At 51.4% G+C, this 19992-nt stretch overlaps 1 protein-coding gene across 4 annotated transcripts in view; it reads right to left on the minus strand.

Moving 5' to 3' along the window:
• Positions 1-19407, minus strand: part of ATP2B4 (ATPase plasma membrane Ca2+ transporting 4) — a 106749-nt gene extending 87342 nt beyond the window's left edge. The window contains exons 1-2 of one of the 4 annotated variants that reach the window (XM_032785816.2): positions 18835-19403; positions 14373-14444 (exon numbers count right to left, since the gene is read on the minus strand). The gene's annotated coding sequence lies outside the window, so the exon portion shown is untranslated. Of the gene's footprint in view, positions 1-14372; positions 14445-18834 lie in introns of all 4 variants that reach the window. The other 3 variants (XM_032785819.2, XM_032785815.2, XM_032785818.2) reach the window with 3 other exon arrangements.
• Between the last annotated feature and the right edge of the window lie 585 nt (positions 19408-19992).

Raw genomic sequence — 19992 nt, forward strand, 5'->3', positions numbered from 1 at the left:
GTGGAGACATTTTAAAGGGGATCTGATTTTTCTGAAAGCACTAACCCCTTCACTCTCTGAAAATAAAAACCTCTCAAGGAGACTCTAGCTGGGCACCTAAAAATCCGTGGTGTCTTCCAAAGTGTACATTTTCCAAGACATGACCCAAAACATGGTCTCTGATTACAGGAGCCATCCTACCAGCTTTTCAGATATGGTTATTCCAGCTCCTCCTCTCTCAGAAGAGAGTGGGCACAGAGTTATGCTCCTCTTTACAGGCTAATTGTGGTGCTAACCTAAGCGAGCTCTGTTTCACCTCATCACTTCTGCCAGGGTCACCCTTTTGGCTAAAGCCTCTTTATGAAGGGAGATTTGGCCAAGTTATATTTATAAGTCCAATGTTTCAGAAGCACACAGGCAATAAAAGCAGCATGTGTGTCAAAATGCATGTCACTGGAAAGCTGGCCCTTGCTCGCTCATTTAAAAGGAGACTCCATTTTTATAAACTGCATTTTTACAAAGTTCTTGGAAAGTGTCTGTAGCATTTGGCTGTCACATGAATATGGGATCATGGAAAAAATGTAAAAAAGGGTATTTTCTTACTGTACAGGTCTTTGCTTGCTCAGCACTTCATACTGTACAGGGCCGTATAAGAGACCTTTGAACAAATATCAAAGTTACCTGAACAGCAACCCTGTGAGGTAAGGAGTATTATTAGCACTATTTTACAGATAAGACATAGAGGAAGTGATTTGCCCAAGGTCATACAGTGAATCTGTGGCAGAGGCAGGAATTGAACCAAGATTTCCCAAATCCCAATTCAGTGCCTTACAAGAGACTCTAGTGCCATGAATATTCTTATTCCTTTAACCCCTGTTAGCACTGCAGAGCCAACAGCTGTGCTTCCCCTTACTGGCTACCCTTCTCTAGGTCATCCCACAAAAGTGACTGGTCTTCTCATTCAAGGCCCTTTGTGGACCATCCCCACCCTACCCATCATCTCTCATTCACCATCAAAATGTCCACTCCCACTGGCCCATGACGCCAGCTGCCATCACCACTTATGTTTGCAAACAAGTTTTCATGCTCTCTCACGCTGCTCCTCACACTTGGGAGGAGCTCTGAACATCCAAAAAACCACTTCACTGTTCTCCCTCAAATGCTCCCTTAAAACTCCACTTTGCCAACATGCCCACAAACAACTTGAGAACAGCAGTGCACTGAGACCAGGCTGGCTAATATGCCCCCATCTGTCCGTATCTATTAGTCATGTCTCACACTTCACTTGTAAGCTCTTTGGGGTAGGGACTGTCTTCTTGTTGCAAGTTTGTAGTACCTAACACAATGGGGTTCTGGTCCGTGCCTGAGGTTCCTAGGTGCTCGGGTAAATCAGCTATGGGAGTGCAAGCTCAGGTCTAATCTATGTCACACATCCGTCTAGGCTAGGGAGTTCAAAGATTAATCATCATGGAGTCTGAGAACTATTAACTAAGTTCCACTTGCAAAATGCTTATTAATGGGTATGAGCACATAAGGCACAAAACCCAGCTTGATGCTCAGATCCCAGGGTGAGTTTGCAGGGCTGGCAATTAGGAAAAAAGACAAACAAGTCTCTTTTTAACTTATGAGCAGTGCAAACTGCATTTGGCATCATGGAGAGCAATAGACTAGTGCAGTGACATTTTAACAGCAGTTTAATGTAGGATCTGCTCTATCTAGTGCCAGTGGTTTACAAGGAGCATTACAGATGTATAAGAGCCTTCCCTGAGGAGCTTACAACCTAAGTTATACAGAGCTCGTGAACACCCATCGTCCTTTCTAGTGTGAAAAACAAGAGTCTCTGCCCTGGAGATCTTACTGGCCACAGGAGAGGTGTTAATTACAATTTGGAACTCTGACTAGTTACCCCAGTGGCTAGGGAATTCTTTTCTGGCTGTGGTTAAAATGGAATGAGTCTAAGGGCTTGGCTACACTGGAGAGTTGCAGCACTGGTGGTGGCTTTACAGCACTGCAACTTACTCACTGTCCACACTTGCAAGGCACATACAGCACTGTATCTCCCTGGCTACAGCGCTGGCTGTACTCCACCTCAGCCTGGGGAATAACGACTGCAGTGCTGGTGATGCAGCGCTGCTCCACCAGCGTGTCCACCAAAAAGCGCTGTTATTGGCCCTCAGAGATATTCGAGGTACCCAGAAATGCCTGTCAGCCACTCTGCTCATCAGTCAAACTCTACCTGCCCTGACCTCAGGTGACCCGCCCTTTAAATGCCCTGGGGATTTAAAATCCCCTCCTGTTTGCTCAGCCAGGTGTGGAGTGCAATCAGTGAATCTTTCAGGTGACCATGCTCCATGCACCAAATGAGCCCCAGCACGAAGCAATGGTGAGTTGCTGGACTCATCAGTGTTTAGGGGAGAAAGCTGTGCAGTCCCACTGCACTCCAGCCAAGAATTACGATACCTTTGGCAGGTATCAAGGGCCATGCTGAAAGGGCCAAGACCAGGACCGCTGCAGGCAGGGTTAAAGTGAAGAGCTGTGAGTGCCTATTGCAAGCCCGCGAGGGAAACCGCCGGTTCCGGTGCTGCTCCCACGACCTGCCTTTTGACAAACAGCTGACGCAATACTTGGGAGTGACCCCACCGCCATATCGAAGGACCACATGGACACTTCAGAGCGAGCAGAGGAGGAGAAACCGAGAAATTGAGGTAACTGGGGTGGGGGAAAAGACACCCGGATCCCTGAGGCATGCACCAGGACTCTCTCAAGCCAGGAGGAAGGTGCCAGTCGCGCACGCGTACTTGTGGAGGACAAACAGAGAGCGGGTCCCGGTTAGCGGCTTTATTTTCAGAATGGAAATTTTGGGGAGGAGGGAGGGTTGCATGCATGCCTAATCTGGAAAAGCAAGGGTGGGGGGGGGGGTGACCATTGCCCACGCACCATAAGGCAATCCCATCGTCGAAGACCTCCCCGCCTTCTCCCAGTGACACCGCAGCAGCGAGATATCTCCAGGATCAACTCTGTGGAAAAGTTGGAGAGGTTCAATGTAGGTGCCCCCTGCAGCTGTTTGCTTTCCCCAACCTACAGAAACCCCGAGGACAGTAACAGCCCTGAAGCAATCAGTCCCCCTACCACCATGTCGTGCTCCTGTGGGTTAATGGCGCGCTCTTTGGATGGGAAAATTATGCATTGTGAAGAATGTTTCTCCTCGCTGTGTGGGAAAACGCCGAGATATAAACAATGCTGCCTCTGCTAAGTGTTGCCTTCCATAAGCAACCTTGAGTTCTCGCTGCCCGTGTTATCAACAGCTCAAAGACTTCAAAAACCTCCAGAAGCCGCCGCAAAAAAGCAAAGAAGACCTGCAGTTAGGGATCACTCTCCCAGAAAGAATCAAAAAGTGCAGGACTGGAGGGAAAGGGAAAGCAGATCCGCCCAGAAAAACACCAGCAGCCAGCAAGAGAAAAGCACAAAGCAGCTGATAAGCATCCTGGCGCGCCAAGTGGACTCTATCCAGGCACTTGTAGCCATGCAGGCAGAGCACTACAGCGCCGCCCGCCCCCCCAAAGCTCTTCCCTGTGCCCAATTCAGCTCAAAACCCCCTTCCCCAGCATCCAGGTTCTTACTACCACCAGCTAACCTCCAACACCTGTACGTTCACCAACCAGCCCGGAAACTACGACCCTACCCTCTGCACTCAATCCCCATCACAATGCAGTATAGGCATCCTGAAGTGCTGCAGTCTTGCACAGCACTCCAGACAGGACATATTCAAACCTGTGACGTACGGTTCCCACCACACACCCTGCCATTTAAGGTCCAAATGTTGTGTTCTGTCAACAAAGTATTTTCCTTTTCAATAAATGGATTCTGTGCTTTGAAACAGTCTTATTATTGCAGAAAGTGAAAGATACCTTAGCCTCAGAAAGAATCAGGCACTGCAAATCAGCTTAAGGAAAACAGATTCTTCCCTTACTACCCAAATTGGGGTAACCCACTTTTTGCCACCTGTCCACCCCCCTGCGCAAGAGCCCAATATCATACTGTCGTTTTCAGCCCCAATTCCCCCCTTAAGGCAATCCTAATCCTTGAAGCCCTGGCTGTCCTTCTAAGTAGCCCTGCTCCTGGCGTGCAAATCAGCCTCCAGGCGTTTGAACCTCAGAGGTCCATGCCTGACTGAATCTTCACACCTGCCCTTCACAAATAAGTTATGGAGGGTACAGCAACGGCGGATACTAATGGGGGGATGCTGATTCCCCCGATCTAAGCTTTACCATACAGAGATCGCAGCACTACCCTTAAATGGCCAAAATGCACACTCCACAGTCATTGCGGCACAGGCTTCAGCCTGTAGTTGAAACGTTCCTTGCTCCTGTCAAGCTTCCCTGCATACGTTTCCATGAGCCAAGGCATTAACGGGTAATGGGGTTCTCCAAGGTCACAATGGGCATTTCAAACGTCCCTACGTACTTACCGATGGGGAAAAACCTTGCCTGCAGCTTTCTGAACAGCCATGTCCGAATAGATGCGTGCACATGCAACCTTTCCAGGCAGCCTGTGTTAATGTCAATGAAAAATGCCCACAGGTGATCCACAGCGCCTGGAGAACCATAGAGAAATACTCTCTTCCGATAAACATACTCAGATGCTAGTGGGTGTGTGCCAGAAAGGAATATGCGTCCCATCTATCGCCCCTCCACAGTTTAGGGAACTCATTTGTGCAAAGCCAATCCACATGTTCCTGCACGTTCCCCAGGATGCGATAATGGCCCTGCAAACTTGCATCAAAACGATCCCAAATGTCGACTTTTCCACTCCAAACTGGTTCCCGACTGATCGGTAGCTGTCTGGAGTTGCCAGCTTCCAGATTGCAGTAGCCACCCACTTCTCCACCAGCAGGGCAGCTCTCAATCTCGTGTCCTTGCGCCACAGGGTGGGGGCGAGCTCAGCACACAGTCCCATCAAAGTGGCTTTTCTCATCTGAAAGTTCTGCAGCCACTGCTCGTCATCCCAGACTTCCACGACGATATGATCCCACCACTCAGTGCTTGTTTCCCCGAGCACAAAAGCGGCGTTCCACGGTGCTGAGCATTTCCGTGAATGCCAGAAGCAATTTAGTGTCATACGTGTCAGGCGACTTGTTATCGTCGTCAGACTCCTCATCACTTTGGATCTTAAGGAATAGCTCAGCTGCCAAACGTGATGTGCTGGCGAGACTCGTCAGCATACTCCTCAGCAGTTCGGGCTCCATTTCCCACAGAAATCGCGCTGCACAGAAACCATTGAGAGAGTCAAGATGGTGTCAAATGTGGACAGAAAGACAGGGATTGCTGGGATGTGAAGTGATGCATCCTGGGGCGTTGGGACAGGAAGAAGAATGACCCGCATCCTCCGCTCCCTTCCCACAACCCACGGCGCCAAAATGGGACGAGGTGCTCTGTGGGATAGCTGCCAATAATGCACTACTCCCAAAACTGCTGCAAATGTGGCCACACTGCAGTGCTGGTAGCTGTCAGTGTGGCCACACTCTAGCGCTTTCCCTACACAGCTGTGCGAAGACGGCTTTAACTCCCAGCACTACACACCTGCAAGTGGAGTCTGGAAGTGGAGTCCAGCATAAGTGGTCAGACAGTTGAGATCAGAAACCTCAGGCCTGGGGTTCTGGTTCTTCTCTTTAGGAAGCGAACTGGAATGCACAGCAAGAAAGCACACAGCAGGGCCAACTCTCTCCCTTTTGTTCTATTGGCTACAGTGGAATTACTGCCGATTTACACTAGCACAAGAGGAGAATCAGGAGGTGGGTCAGGAAAAGTTACTCGTCTCAGTTTAATGGCATCTTCTCGGCAGGCCCCAGATTTGCTCACAACAGCTAAGTGTTAAAGCAATCCCTGGATTGCTTTCAGTAGTTAGTGCCAGGGGAGAGATAAGAGACGAGCACAGGCTGTGATGCCCTGCACACACAAGGGGCATGACAGTTAAACTTTAAACAATTTTAAGTCTCTTGCAGCGATGAGATGGTAGAAGAGGAAACGGGTTGTGGGGCAGAGTGAAAAGTTTGCAGAAATCTCAGTTTTGAGCTCTGGCATTTGATGTCAGCAAGCTGCACTGGCAAACAATGAGAGACCAGGGAGTGGGGCACATGGATACAACTGGGGTTAATGGGACAGATGGCAGTCAGCGCAGAGAAGCATGGGGGTGATTGGGAAGAAGCAGAGGAAAGGGGCCTGTCTTTTATATCCATGGGACACGGGGACAGGAGAGCTTCAGCAGTTACAGTGGGGTCTTTAACACGTCTCCTGGGAAATCCTGTTCTGCAAAGTCAGGCACCTTGTCCGAAATCTGAGACAGACCTGAAAATCTGATCACTAGATCCAAGTTGTGCTCAAAGAAAGAGCAAAGGTCACTCAGGAGTCACTGCGGGGCCTTTAAGAAAGTTGCAAGGACGTGCGCTTTAGTTCAGACCCAAACACCCAGGAGATGGGAAGGAAATCCAGGGTCCCTTGCCAACACACGGGGGTTCCCACTTCCTCCAGCCCCTCCCTGGCTTTTCAGATTCTCTACCAGCCCCGCATGCAGCTCCAGGGCTGGAGTGCTCATAACAGATATGAAGTCTCATCATTCCAAGGGCCAGCAGGCTTATTTTTAAACTTGGGAATCAAGGAGCCAGTGAGTGGATCTCTCTGTTCTGACCGTTGGCATGGAAGGAGGTTTCAGAAATGCTGCTTCCTATTACCACTTCCCCCAGCTTCAGGGCAGAGAGTGGGCCAAGGAACCAATCTGTATGGAGCAGCATCCTAGTCCCACTCTGATTCCTCCACTACACACAGTACTGGCAGCCCTGGGGACTAAAGGCAACACTCCCCAGAGCAAGCAGAGAGAGGGGTGCAGGCTGATCTCGTGTTTAAGGCACTGGCCTGGGACTCTAGAGATCTGGGTTTGATTCCTAGCACTGCCATAAACTTCCTGGATAACCTCAGGAAACTCACTTAAATCTGTTATCTGTAAAAATCTCTCTTTTCTCCCACCTTGTCTGTCTTTTCTGTTCTGATCGTAAGCTCTTCCAGGCAGGCATTCTTCTGTGTACCTCAGGGGTAGGCAACCTATGGCACGCATGCCGAAGGCGGCACACAAGCTGATTTTCAGTGACACTCACACTGCCTGGGTCCTGGCAACCGGTCCAGGGGGCTCTGCATTTTAATTTAATTTTAAATGAAGCTTCTTAAACATTTTGAAAACTTTATTTACTTTACATACAACAATAGTTTAGTTATATATTATAGGCTTATAGAGAGACCTAAAAAACATTAAAATGTATTACCGGCACGCGAAACCTAAAATTAGGGTGACTAAATAAAGACTTGGTACAGCACTTCCGAAAGGTTGCCGACCCCTGGTGTACCTGTACAGTGCTCAGCCTAGTGGAGTTGCTATAGTCAATTCCAAAGCCTAGAACAGCCCTGGCAGAACAGGCCTGAGCGGAGTTGCAAAGAGGAGTTGGAGAAGCACTGTCCCACACTGGCTATAGATGCGGTTGGGTGTTATTTGCCAGCTGGGTCCAGTTCTGGGTGCCACACTTTAGCAAAGATGGCTAAAGGGTTTAGGTCAGGTTTTATGTGAGGAAAGGTTTAGAAAACTGGGCATAGTTAGTCTCAAGGGCTGTAATAAAAAGCCCAGGGATCAATTGTTCTCCATGTCCGCTGAAGGTAGGACAAGTACTAATGAGTTTTATTTGCAGCAAGAGAGATTTAGGTTAGATATTATGAAAAATTCTCACTATAGAGATAGTTAAGCAGTGGAATAGGCTTCCAAGGGAGGTTGTAGAATCCCCCCGATTTGAGGTTTTTACTAACAGGTTGGACAAACCTGTGAGGGACAGTCCAGGTTTGCTTGGTCCTGTTTCAGCGCAGGGTGCTGGACTAGAGGACCTCTTGAGGTCCCTTCCAGCCCTGCATTTCTAAAGGCCTTGCCTACACTGCCGCTTACAGTGCTGAAACTTTCTTCCCTCACGGGGGTGAAACTACAGTGCTGGGAGCTACAACTACCCAGCCACATTAAATCACCATCAGCTGTGTAGACGTGCCCAAAGAGTCCCTGATTGCTGAGAACAAACAGACTCATTTCTCTGCCATATACATTCAACACACAGTTCCCCCTGCCCCATCAGCACAGAATGCAGTAAGTGGACCAAATCCTCAGCTTGATTTCAGCTGGTGTAAATCAGCATAGCTCCTTGGAAGGCATAGCTCAATTTCTCTAAAAAAAACCAACCCACACTCCATGCTTCTGAGCATGTGCTTCAAGCGAGACACAGAGAAACATGAAATCATCGCCTGAATTAAGAATTCAGAAAGCTCCTTACCATTTCTGACAGCTGTTCCTACTCAGACTCCCAGCTGATGCGCTGCTGCTTCCACCAACAAGCGGCACTGACATGAGGAGGGAGGGAGTGGGGAGGACAAAACTTATAGCCACTTGCACCATCACTGCAGTCAGTTTCAGGGGTAGGAAGGGGATGTTGACAGGTTGCCTGCAAGGTCGCCTTCAAGCCTGGGCTATTTGGTACAGAAAGGTCGATCCAGGGGTGGGTTCAACTTCTCTAAGTGGATCTTCCACATGGTAAAAGGTAATTGGATTACAGGAAGGTGCTAAACCATCCACCCTCCTGATGTCAGTTGGAATTTGTTCTTGGAGTAACTGGACTTGCCTTCATTCTGGAAATAAACATGCACCTTATTTCATTTACAATAGCACCTATGCAGAGAACAGGGCCTCGCTGTGCTCAGCGCTGTGCGTATATATAGCGGGAGACAATCCCTGTCTCAAATAGCTTACAGTCTAAACAGATCAGACCAGACCGGCAAAGGTGTGAGGGAAAATGAGGCAGAGGGAGGAAGCAACTGTCCTAAACTCCGCAGAAAAGTCAGGTGTCCAGAATCTGTGCTGTGTTCTCCACACTGGCCCACGTGGCCTGTCCACTCCCCATAACCTGCTGCTATCAGCAAAGGACTCTTGACGGCAAGGGCCCAAATGGAGTCCCCACTCAGCCCTGTGAAGGGCCCCCAGAGCAACTGCCATCACCCTGGATAGCTAATAGAATTGCCTGCAAGCCCTGATTGGACATCTGCAGCCCTATCATCATGGCCCCAGCCTTATGTCACATGCATGTGCAGGTCACTTGCGTTAAGAGTGGGTCAGGAGTTGATTCCAGGGACCATGGGTAGATGATTAGTTTTGACATTGATTAGTGTGTGGAATAAACCCTCCTTAAGGGTTTCCATCTACAAAGTCCTTTACAAATACTAACCAACCCACCCCTACAATCCAATCCCACTTCCATGGAAGGTAAAGCAGCAGCATCCTCATCGTACAGGTGGGGAAATCGAGGCACAGAGGGGTGAAAAGTTGAATCCAAGACACCAGCTACACCTCCTTTCCATTCACTATTGCAGGATTGAAGAGCCTGAAAAATTGGCTGGGAGGATGATATTGGGATCTACTGAGACCTGGGTTCTCTTCCCAGCTCTGCCACTGATCTGCTGTGAGACTTTGGGCAAACCACTTCCCATCTCTGTGCCTCAGTTTCCCCATTTGTAAAACAGAACGCTGACTCCCTACACCCAAGGGTGATGGTAGACAAGAATGAGTTAAGCCTCCCAAGAGCTATGCAATCCTCAGACACAGGATGCTGCAGAAGGCAAAGTATCTAATCCGCTGTTGTCCAGGGGTGACTGTTGTACCACACAGAGCCAATGGCTGTGGTGTATTGTGCATCTCAAGCCTTTGCCCACTGCAAAAAAAGCCTTGATTAAAGAAAAAACAAATAGAGGGGCAGGTTTATAAGTCTATGGAAACTCTGTTATCCCTGCACACTAACGCCAAAAGCAACTAATTAAAACAGCATCAAAGTCAGATGTTTTATGAGTTCAGCCTCAGAAAGCCCTTGCAGGGGATGCCAGGGAATGCAGCTGCTGCAGCCAGTTGGAACGGAGGGAAAACACTGAGACAGGACCTGCAACTGGGACACTGCACCCTGGGTAAACATCAGAGGCTGCTGCAGAGAGCCTGGGACTGGCCAACGGTGTTTGGTGAATTACAAAAACAACAAGGAGTCCGGTGGCACCTTAAAGACTAAGATTTATTTGGACATAAGCTTTTGTGGGTAAAAAACCCACTTCTTCAGATGCATGTAAACTACAGACTTTGGGCAGGCTAGTAGAGCCCTGGCACCACCATGTGCCATCTTCAGACGTTCCGATTGATCTCCCCTTTCCCCCCCACACCTCCAGCACAACAGTACAGCCCTGCTCCTTCTGGGAGACAGTGTTACCCACTCAATTTTCTCCCCATCCTTGGCGTAAATATCCCTTTTCCCCATCCCCTACATTCCTGCCCTCCCCAGCTGCCATCTGAACCCTTTCTCCCATCTCACAGGTCTCTAGCATGTTCACTTTGAACCTCTTATTCCCCCCAGCTTCCAACATGGCACCCCCTCTTCCCTGCAGGTCCCCACCATGTGCAGTCAACAGCCTCTCTCAGGCCATCCCCAGCTCCTCCCATGCACAATCTGCAATACAAGCGCTGATCTAGAAAGCATCAAAACTAAACTGGATTAAAAAAACAGACATTTAAAGAAAATCTGGGCATGGGAACGGTTCCCTTTTGAGCCCTTCAAATTGAACCAATTTTGAAATTTCAGGAATTTTTCTGGTTTTCAGACCATCTCTATTCAGGACCTTTGGAATGACATGCTGTGTAACTATCAGACATCCCCACCACCACCTCCAAGGACACAGATTATCCACTAGGTCTATTAAGGACATCTTCTGTGAAGGAGCTTCTCAGCACTTCAGGTACTGGTACCAGCAACATCAGTGGCAAACCCTGCTAGGAAGTTTAGGAGGGTGAATGGCAAGAAGAGAGATAAAACCAGAGGCGAGGCAGGCTGGTTTGTGCCCAAGGCACTGGCCTGGAATTGAAGTGAACTGGGTTTAGTTCCCAGCTCTGGCTCAGATTCCCTGGGCTAGTCACTTGGGGCATGTCTACACTGCAGTTAGAAGTGGGATGGCAGCAGGTGTAGACCTACCCAAGTAGCTTTGATCTAGTAGCACAAGAGCAGTAAAGCGGCAGCAGAGTAGGCTGCATAAGCTAGTCTGGGATTCTGGACAAGCCAATTACTCAGGCAGCTAGCCCATACTGAAGCCCGGGCTACCAGATCTTCATTGGGCCAGAAGTGTCTCTTGCTTATGTGTTTGGGGCCCAGTGCACTGGCTGCCGTGCAATCTCCCTTGGAGCCTCAGGGTGCTCCTGTATTAGAAATATCAGGCTACGGCGAGGTCTATGGGGCAGGAAATTCTTCCCCCAGTCCAGGAATTCCCAAAGCCAGAGGAGGGTGCATTCATTGTATTTAAATGGCAATTTCCTGTCATTGGTCCTGGGATCTCTGTTACCTTCGAATCCCCAGCAGGGGAAACTCACCAAGCAGGTACCAATCCCTTGCCACTCTGCTCCCTCCCACGTGGCTTCTCTTGCCTACATATAAAAACAACCGTGAGGGCTTTGTTGATGCAGCAGGTAACAAGTTCGATCAGAACTGCTAGATCCACCCAGGGCAGAGAATCAGCATAGCTGGGCCACTGTGTTGGTCCTCCTCCTCTGCAACCTGCGAGGAGATTTAGCCCCAACTTCTTTTATCTGAACCTGCCCCCTGCAGCTAACATTCCTAGAACTATGTAGGTACATGGAAGAGCGGAGGGCAGCCTTCCCCGGCTGGGAGGAGCAGCATTTGTCCAGACATGCTGCAGTCCTGGCTGGCCCTTCCCAGAGCTGTGTACAAGAGACAGGAGAGTAGAAAGAAGAGAGAACGGGCAGGAAGGACAGATGGGTGCAGAGGAAGTCACACAAAATGGAGCAACAGGGAGTGGAAGAACATCACTGGCATCGCTGGGCAAGCCTGCTGGGGGATGCCGTTACAAAACAGAAGCTCCCCAGTGCTGCCAAGACCAGCTCAGTAAGTGGGATGTAATCATCTCCCCTAATAGCATTCCAGCTATGGAGAGCCTGGGGCTGGAGCAGGGATGAGAAAACACTGTCAGGCCCATTTTTGCAACGTTAACCAGAGAACTCATGTTGTACTGGGGCCTCCCAGACATCTTATTTTGCAGTTGACTGGCCTAAAGAGAAACAGCCTTGTGGAGCCCGGGGGAGCAAAAGGAAAATGGGGTCAAAGAAGCTTTGCTCCCCCAAACCTGCCTCCTACTAAAGCAGACACAGGTCTTGTCTATGCTCAGGGATAAAACTCAGCCAGCGACTGGTGTCCATGCAACAGTACTGACCCTTAGCGCAGATGATGGCATTCAGGGGGTCTTTATGAGTAACAATTGCTGACTAGTCCACTCAGTGCAAACCTTGGCACACCCTCATCAGCACTTTGGGCCCCCAAGACTAGTGCTGCTACACTGATGGCTGAGTTCAGGATATTGCTCATGCAGAAAGGCCCTGCCTAGGAGACAGCAGGATTAGATGCAGCCAGCCCATACATCTCCTCTAAACATGTCCCCATTCCAGGTCCCCAGAGAGATGTACAGCACCCCCTTCCCACAGCTCATTCAGATGCAAGGTGAGCAGTGGGAGGAGGAAAAGGCAGACACTGGAGAAACCAAACAGGCCTAGCCCAGGCTATATTTCCCCAGTACTGTTACCACCACATCAGCCCCACTTGTGACTACAGCACTGGGGGACATGCAAGCACATACTATGCTAGCAGCTGCTGGTGCACTGGCCACCTGCTCCACGTGGGTTGGATGGCAGAGTTACTACAAGGTGCACTACAAGAGTACCACTTTTGGAATCAGGCCCACAAGGGGATAGGGGCTTTGTAGACAAGGACAGACAACAGATCCTCCTCCCCTGTCAAGGGAGGACAAGGCAGGCACAAAGTAGAGTGACCATATGTCCTGATTTTGTAGGGACAGTCCTGCCTACTATCCCCCACCCCATCCCAATTTTTCACATTTGCTACCTGGTCACTCTAGAACAGAGCCATCAGGATGCCTCCAGCTGCTCCTGTGCATGGAGCTAGGCCAACAGAAAATGTGGAGAAGGCTCATCTACAGCAGGCAACCCTGCAGCCTAGGGCCTCTGGGAACTGCACTCTTGGGGAGGAAGAGTAGGAGCGAGCTCCATTCACAGCAGCTGCTCCACCCAGTTTCTTCCTACCCAGAGGACAATAGCGCAGTCCCTCCCTGCCTTCTCCTGCACGCTGGCTTCGCTCTCCTCTGCTGCAGCTACAGGAGTCCTTCCTCCACTCAAATCTCCCTCTGCCTTTGCCAGTGGGAGAGCTAGTGTAGAACAGGCACTGGAGCTTCAGTCACCTGCTTCATGCCAGTCTCGAGGACCCAGTGATTAACGTGCTGCTGGGTGCCAGCCGCCTGTCTGCACTAGGACTCCCAATGCTGCCACAAGAATAGCCCTGGTGGGACCTCTGGGTTGCCTGGGACAGACAAGTCCCTGGGCATGCTGACAACAGGCAGATCTGCAGCCCGACACCTGGATTTACAGACTAAGAGAGCAGGGAATTCCCACTTGGAAGGACACATGTTTAGTCTGGAGTGGGAAGGAGAGATATGTCTGGCTCTCAGTATCACCAAGTAACCTTCGCCCCTTCCTGCTGCCATCAAAGACCCTTCCCTGATCTCTCCCACCCCCACTCCTTCCCCCAGGAGTGCTCGCAGCAGGGGTATTAGTGCAGACCTAGCCAGACTGGTGCCAATGTCACAACACTGCAGCCTCAGCAGGGGCATCACTGGCTGAACAGACTGGACATGGAACTCCCATCTGCCCTGGGGAGAGAGGCAGGGCCTCCAGCTCAGAGCCCAGGGGATGCTCACTCTGCCACTGCTCCATGGATGCAGAGGATTGATCTCCAAAGCAGTCAGTCTGCTGCCTCTCACCACTCCACCCAGAGCGCAGTAGCCTGGCAGGGCATTTCCCTGCTCAGTTCTGGGCAAGTCATGCCAGGAGCATGCCCTGCACAGATGGCAAAAGTCCCCTTCCCCACCAGACACCTTTCATGCCAATCCTGGCACAGCTGGGCTGTTCATTTGCTGGGAATCCAAAAAGAGGGTTCCTCTACCTGCCACAAACCAACATCTAGATACCATGGTGACAGGTGTCCTATGGTGAACTCAGCAAGGGTCAAGGGGCATCACAACCGGTTTCAGGAAAGGCTCTGGGGTTGTCGGACACTCTACAGGAGCTGAGAGGATTCCCTACGCACGGCCTCCAACAAGCCAGCAGAAAGAAAGAAACCCACAATCACCCCCCAAGCCAAGACCCAGAGATAGTGCTGTCCTGCCCCCACCCCCACCCCACCCCCAAATTGTCCCTTTCTTGTATCTTACCTTGCAACTTCCTGAGGGAGTCACCCAGCAGCCAGGTCAGAGGTCACAGCAGCACCTCATTGGTGGCTGGCACTTGAAGGGAGTTTCATGCCACTGATTCTGACTGGGATGTGAGGGCAGCGGGGTTGTTGGCCTCTCTCATTCAATATTTAGGTGCATTTCAGTGCTCAGAGAAGTGAAGGATTGAGGGCACTGATTGGAGCCAGGCAGAGCAGAGGCAGCCTGCAAAATACTGCCACCACACCCAGCTCCTGCCCTGCTCTTCCAGTCCTCCTGCCTGGCTGTGCTGACGGGCTGCCATCCTGACCCTCCACCCCATTCATTTTCCAGCCCTGGACTCCCCCCAATACTTGGTCGACGCATCTTGAGCCTGACCCAGTCCTCCCACACTGCTGTTCCAACCCCAGGCTCTCCACACCCCTCAAGCCTGACTTGCAACCCCCCCTACTATTCCAGTCCCAAGCTCTGGTGATCTACCTCAATCCCAGCCTGTAGCTCCACGCACTCACTGCAATTCCTCTCCAGCACCGACTCTTGACAATCATGGTATACTCTAATGCGGTGTGTTGCATTGCAGACAAAAATCCCATCGACTTTAGCAAACTAGTGTTGTTTATGATCTAAGCCCCATTCAAGCCCAGGGCCCCAGAGACACAAGGACAATAACCCATTGTACCAGCTCCCACACCCTTCCCCTTTACTTTTCAGTTCTGGTCAGAATTTGCCTCTGCCAAGCAGGGAGGGACCACCCAGATTTCAACCTCCCCCACAGAAGCTCCCTCTAATTCTTTGAGCTGCAAGGAGACCTTCAGCAAGCAAGGAGACCCTCAAGTGAAAAGCAAGGGTTGGGGCAGGTTAGTGAGCCTGTGAACTGAGCACAGGGGGCCTTGCTCCTGCTGCACATTCCTCCCAGCTGTGTAACAAGAAGAACCAATCCACAAAGCATGCAGATTCAAACCAGATGCTCAGTGTGACAGAAGAATGCTCCAAACCTACAGAGCACAGGACCAAGAAGCAAAAAGGATGCTGGGGCAGAGAGGGGAGAGATAAGAGCCAGAAGAGTACTTATTCTCAGTCATTTGTCTGCCAGCCATGTGGGCTGCAATCCAGCTTTTCCTGCTGCTTTATTTGCTTATTTTAATTTGATCTGATGGATGGGAAGAGACAGGAGGGAGGGAGCGATAGAGCCCGGCATAGCATGGAGCAAACTGCGCCCATATAGCACTGCCAATGCACCACAATCCCACCCTGAAACACATCCTGCTAGTCCAGGACCAGCTCATCCACCTGCATTTCTGCCCTGTGCTACTCCAGCTTGGTTCTCCCAATACACTTGTGACATCCCTGCCTGTTCCAGAGCTGAGTGCTCACATAGCCCTACCAGGGCACCTCAACGCTTGCTGCCTCACAGCACACCTGATGCTCTTCCCTCCCCTTCTTCCCCCCACTATTTCAGTCCTGAACTCCCACGCAACCCTGCCAGACAGTTCACCTCAACCCCAACCTGCAGCCCCCGCCCCACAGCTATTTCAGTCCTTCCCTAACAGTGACCAGCAACAGTGCCAATGGTTCCATTCCACACGGGTCAGCATCACCCAGCCAAGAGATTGCAAGAAAGATTGCTCAGGATCAGCACTCCAGAGGGGAAAGATGCACACCGCCCATCCCACGCCAGTCTAATGAATCTATCCATCCTGCAGCTGCATGCAGCCAGCCACCCCAGACAAGACATATGGGTGACCCCTCCTGAGCAACAGAGGGACATGGGGGAATCCAGATGGTGATGCTCCCTGTGACCCCACGGGCAGTCTAACAAGGTCAGCAAGACCCACCCAGACATCAAGCAGCAGCAGCCGGAGGGAGGTGTATGACTGCAGCTCTCCCAAGGAAAAGTGTAATAACAGACGGGAGTCTCCCCGGCTGGAGTTTTCTTCCTTCCCACCTGCCACGAGGCTGGCGGAGAGTCAACCAGGATTGCCTGGGTGCTGCAGGCCAGGGGGGAGGCGCCTTCAATTCCTTGCCCACCCACTCCAGCACAATGGATCAGTGGGGTCAAACTGCAGGGCTTGAACCCAGCCAGCCCAGGGGGCCCCAGAGCACCCTGCTGCAAGCGTGGGATCCTCTCCATTGAGTGGCATAAAGGAGAGGTGTGCCCCCTGAAGCCACCTCTGGCCATCTCCCATCCCGCATCAGGAATAGTTTAGCTCTGCTGCCAGCATAGGCCCCATACTCTCTCCCCATAGTCATTGCTGGTATCCCCCTGGGATGGAACCCTGCCTATGGCCCCCTATTGGAGATCTGAGGGGAGCAAGGAGGTAGCACCCCACCCTTCTGAAAAGAGAGCTAAGCCAGATCTTGGCACCTGTTGGAAATCAGGCTGAGCCAGTTCGGTGGCCTGAGCTGGCCTGTTCTGCCCCTCATCTCTGTACTCTACAGTGTGCAATTCCTCCTTGGCTTTGGAGGGATGGAGACAACGGCCTCTCCCTCCACCCATTCCATCCTATCCTCATGCCTGTCATCATTGCACCCCCAGGAGCCGCTCCCACCCCCCAATGTCTCTTGCTAAGATGTGGGGCAACCTGCTGGCTCCTGGCTGAGCCCGCTTCCCCTGACCTGTTTGTTCCTTAAAAGCATCCCCATCCCACCTGCTGCAACACAGCATGCCAGGCTGCGACACAGCAGGATCATGTGCAAGCAGGGAGGGCAAAACGCCCCCCCCCCCCACACACACACAGTGCCCCCAGTCATCTCTCTGATGAATGAACTCTGCAGTGGCGGAACCAGCTGACACCCTCCCTAGCAGCAAGAGAGCCCTTGGAGCACATGTTCCCAGCACAGCATCCCAGCCACACCACTGTGTCCTGTTGCTTCCCTGGCAAATCCTCCTATAGACTAGACACTGGGGGGTTCCTTAGGGGTAGCAAAATGTTTCTCTGACCCCATCCCCTCACACCCCACCCAATTAGCTGGCACTTTCCCCATGTGCCTGGCAGCCCTCCCAGTGGGTGGGGGTTAGGAGAGGCAGGGCAATGAGCTCCCCCTTTCAGATGAAGCCAGGCTCAATAGTAGGGGTGACAGACCCGGCACTGTGCTCCCAACCCATAAAGCAGCATGTCACTGTGCTAGCGCCGAGGATGACGGATGGAAGGACCCCCCATCCCCTTCCGTTATTTATATACCATAGTGCCCAGAGGCCCCAGCCAGGCTCAGGCTTCCAGTGCACACAGCCAGAGACAGCCCCTGTCCCAGGGAACTTGTAGTCTGCTACAGCCAGGCAGGCACCCGCCTGCAGGTAAGCAGAATTACACACTGCCTGTTTTCCTGTCTAAGCTATGGGTTATTCCATAGTGGCAGGCTCGCTAGCTCCCGACACTCCTCAAGCGCCCAGTTCTCCTTTGAGAAATCTTCCACGCTGGCCTGAAGTTAGCTCCACTACCACCTCCCTGCCCTTTTCAGTAAGAGCCTCTTAGTGCAAGACACATTAGCAGGTAGAAGAAAGGAAGGTAGAAAAAATGAGGATGAAAAATACTGCTGCATCAGCTGATCAGATCTGAGTCCAGGGAGCCAGGGGAAAGTTCCCCCCAACCTGCCAAAAAACAACTCATCGGGACCAGAGGCTTCTGCCTTATGGGCCCCAGTCCCCCTCCATAAAACTGAAAGTTCCCCTGGTCCTAGGCTGCTACCACACGCCCTGACTTGAAGCGGTTTGTGGTTTCTATTATATCCAGGGTTTACAGTTGGGTTCAATGGCTCTCAGGCTCCCCTCTATAAAAATTGTCCCAGGCTCCCTGCATCTGATAAAGACGTCAACCAACCCAGCCAGTAACCAGCCCTGTCACCCTCCTAAGCCTGATTAAACACATACCAGCACAACACTTTCCATTTTTACAAATATTCCTTCCCCGCTCCCCGGATACCTTCTCCTAGAAGCCCTCCCCTTCCCCCCAGACAACAGTGCTCTTCGCTCGGTTTTAGGGCAGCTCCACTTATGGGAACTCCCTGAATTTTCCACAGCTAATTATAACGTGCAAACTCCCAAGGGCTCCCAGGGGTTGTTTTTGCAAGCATGGCAGGGCGAGTCACCAGCTTGGATTTCCGTGGAGAAAGGAATTCCCTCCCCCCCAAGCTGTTCGTGTTGCTGCAACCAGCGCTTTGAGAGAGCTGAGACACACACAACTCTGCTTTCCAGCCTCCCCGGGTGATAGTCTCTCTCCTGCCTCCTTTCGCTCTACGGACAACTAGCACCAAAGCAGACAGAAACAGACACGGAAAATATGTTTGCAACAGTTTTCCATTCTGTGCCTGTTTCTCGGCCAGAGAGGAAGCCAGCCAGCCAGCCACCCCCCCTCCCCAAAGAGAGAAATCCCAGCCCCTGCCCCTGCGTGGAACAGCAGCTCCGTGCATGGTGGAAGGGGACTGGCAGAGGCTAAACGCTGCCAGCACAACAGGAAAAACCACTTACCGTGCTCCTGGGACGCCAGGCTCCTCCAGCCCGAGGATTACCGCCCGCCCCGCTGCTCCAAGTTGGGGCGCTTCAGTCTGGCGAAGAGCAGGCTGCGGGCGGGGGGAGCGGCCATGCAACGGCTTTGCACGACTGAATCAATTCATAGGCTGCGGCTGCTCTCGCTGCTTTCTCTCCGCCTCCAGTAATCCAGCCTTCCACGGGCGGGGAAACCCCCCTGGATTTCCATGGACGGGAAGGGGTTAAAAAAGATCCCCAAACTCCTGGATTTGCTTTTCCACCCCCTGCCCTTCCTTTTCCACTCCTCTGCGCTTGATTTTGCTCTTCCCAAAGTTTGGAGGGAAGCTGGAAAGAGACCAATGTCCTTTAACGCTGAAGGTCTTTAAGAAGAAAACAAAAAAAGCAGCAAGCCCACACCTCTCTCTGCACCGAAGCTAATCAGCAGATGGAGGGGGGGAGGCTTGGGTTTGGTTTTTCTCTTCTCCCCGTTTTCAGAGCCAGCCCTTTGCAAACTGAGGGAACCCTGCACGAGCAGCGCTCGCTTAAGAAAATGCTTGTCATGGCAACGCTACTGCCTAGCCCAGCCAGCCTCACCCCATCCCAGAGAGGAGGAGGAAGTCTCTTAAGGTGGCTTCACAAGACACAGTCCTAGCCAGCTGTTGCTGGTTCTCGGCTTTGCTTTTTTTAAGGGGGAAAAGCAAAAGGCAGATCTCCCTTCTCCGAGAGTCCCCCCCCACACTTTAGTAAATCCATGTGTGCTTCTGAGCAGGAAACCGGTGGGGAGATCAGTACTGGGGGAGGGTTGTGGGGTTTATGATAGGGCTGGGTGTTGCAGAAAGCTTTCTTAATCTTTAAGGGGGAGACACGCTACACTGCTCCTTTCTTCCCTGCCATCTCTTGCCAGGCCTCCTATCTTTACAAACTTAGTAAAAGCAGGATAAAAATGCATGCACCCTGTCAGTTTACTGAAAAACATTAAAGACATTTCTACCTAATTTTCCCTGGGTTAGTAAATATTCCTTTATGAATCATGGTAGAGGGCCCCTGCCCAGGGGTTCACCCATGTGGATTAGATATCAGGATTAGGGCCTGGAGTAGTAAAATGGGAAGAATTAAACATCTGGGGCCCCAGCCTGCCATGACATTAGTGCAGGGGAG

Source organism: Chelonoidis abingdonii, chromosome 4 (assembly GCF_003597395.2).
Source record: "Chelonoidis abingdonii isolate Lonesome George chromosome 4, CheloAbing_2.0, whole genome shotgun sequence".
In the NCBI taxonomy this organism is placed as follows: domain Eukaryota; kingdom Metazoa; phylum Chordata; order Testudines; family Testudinidae; genus Chelonoidis; species Chelonoidis abingdonii.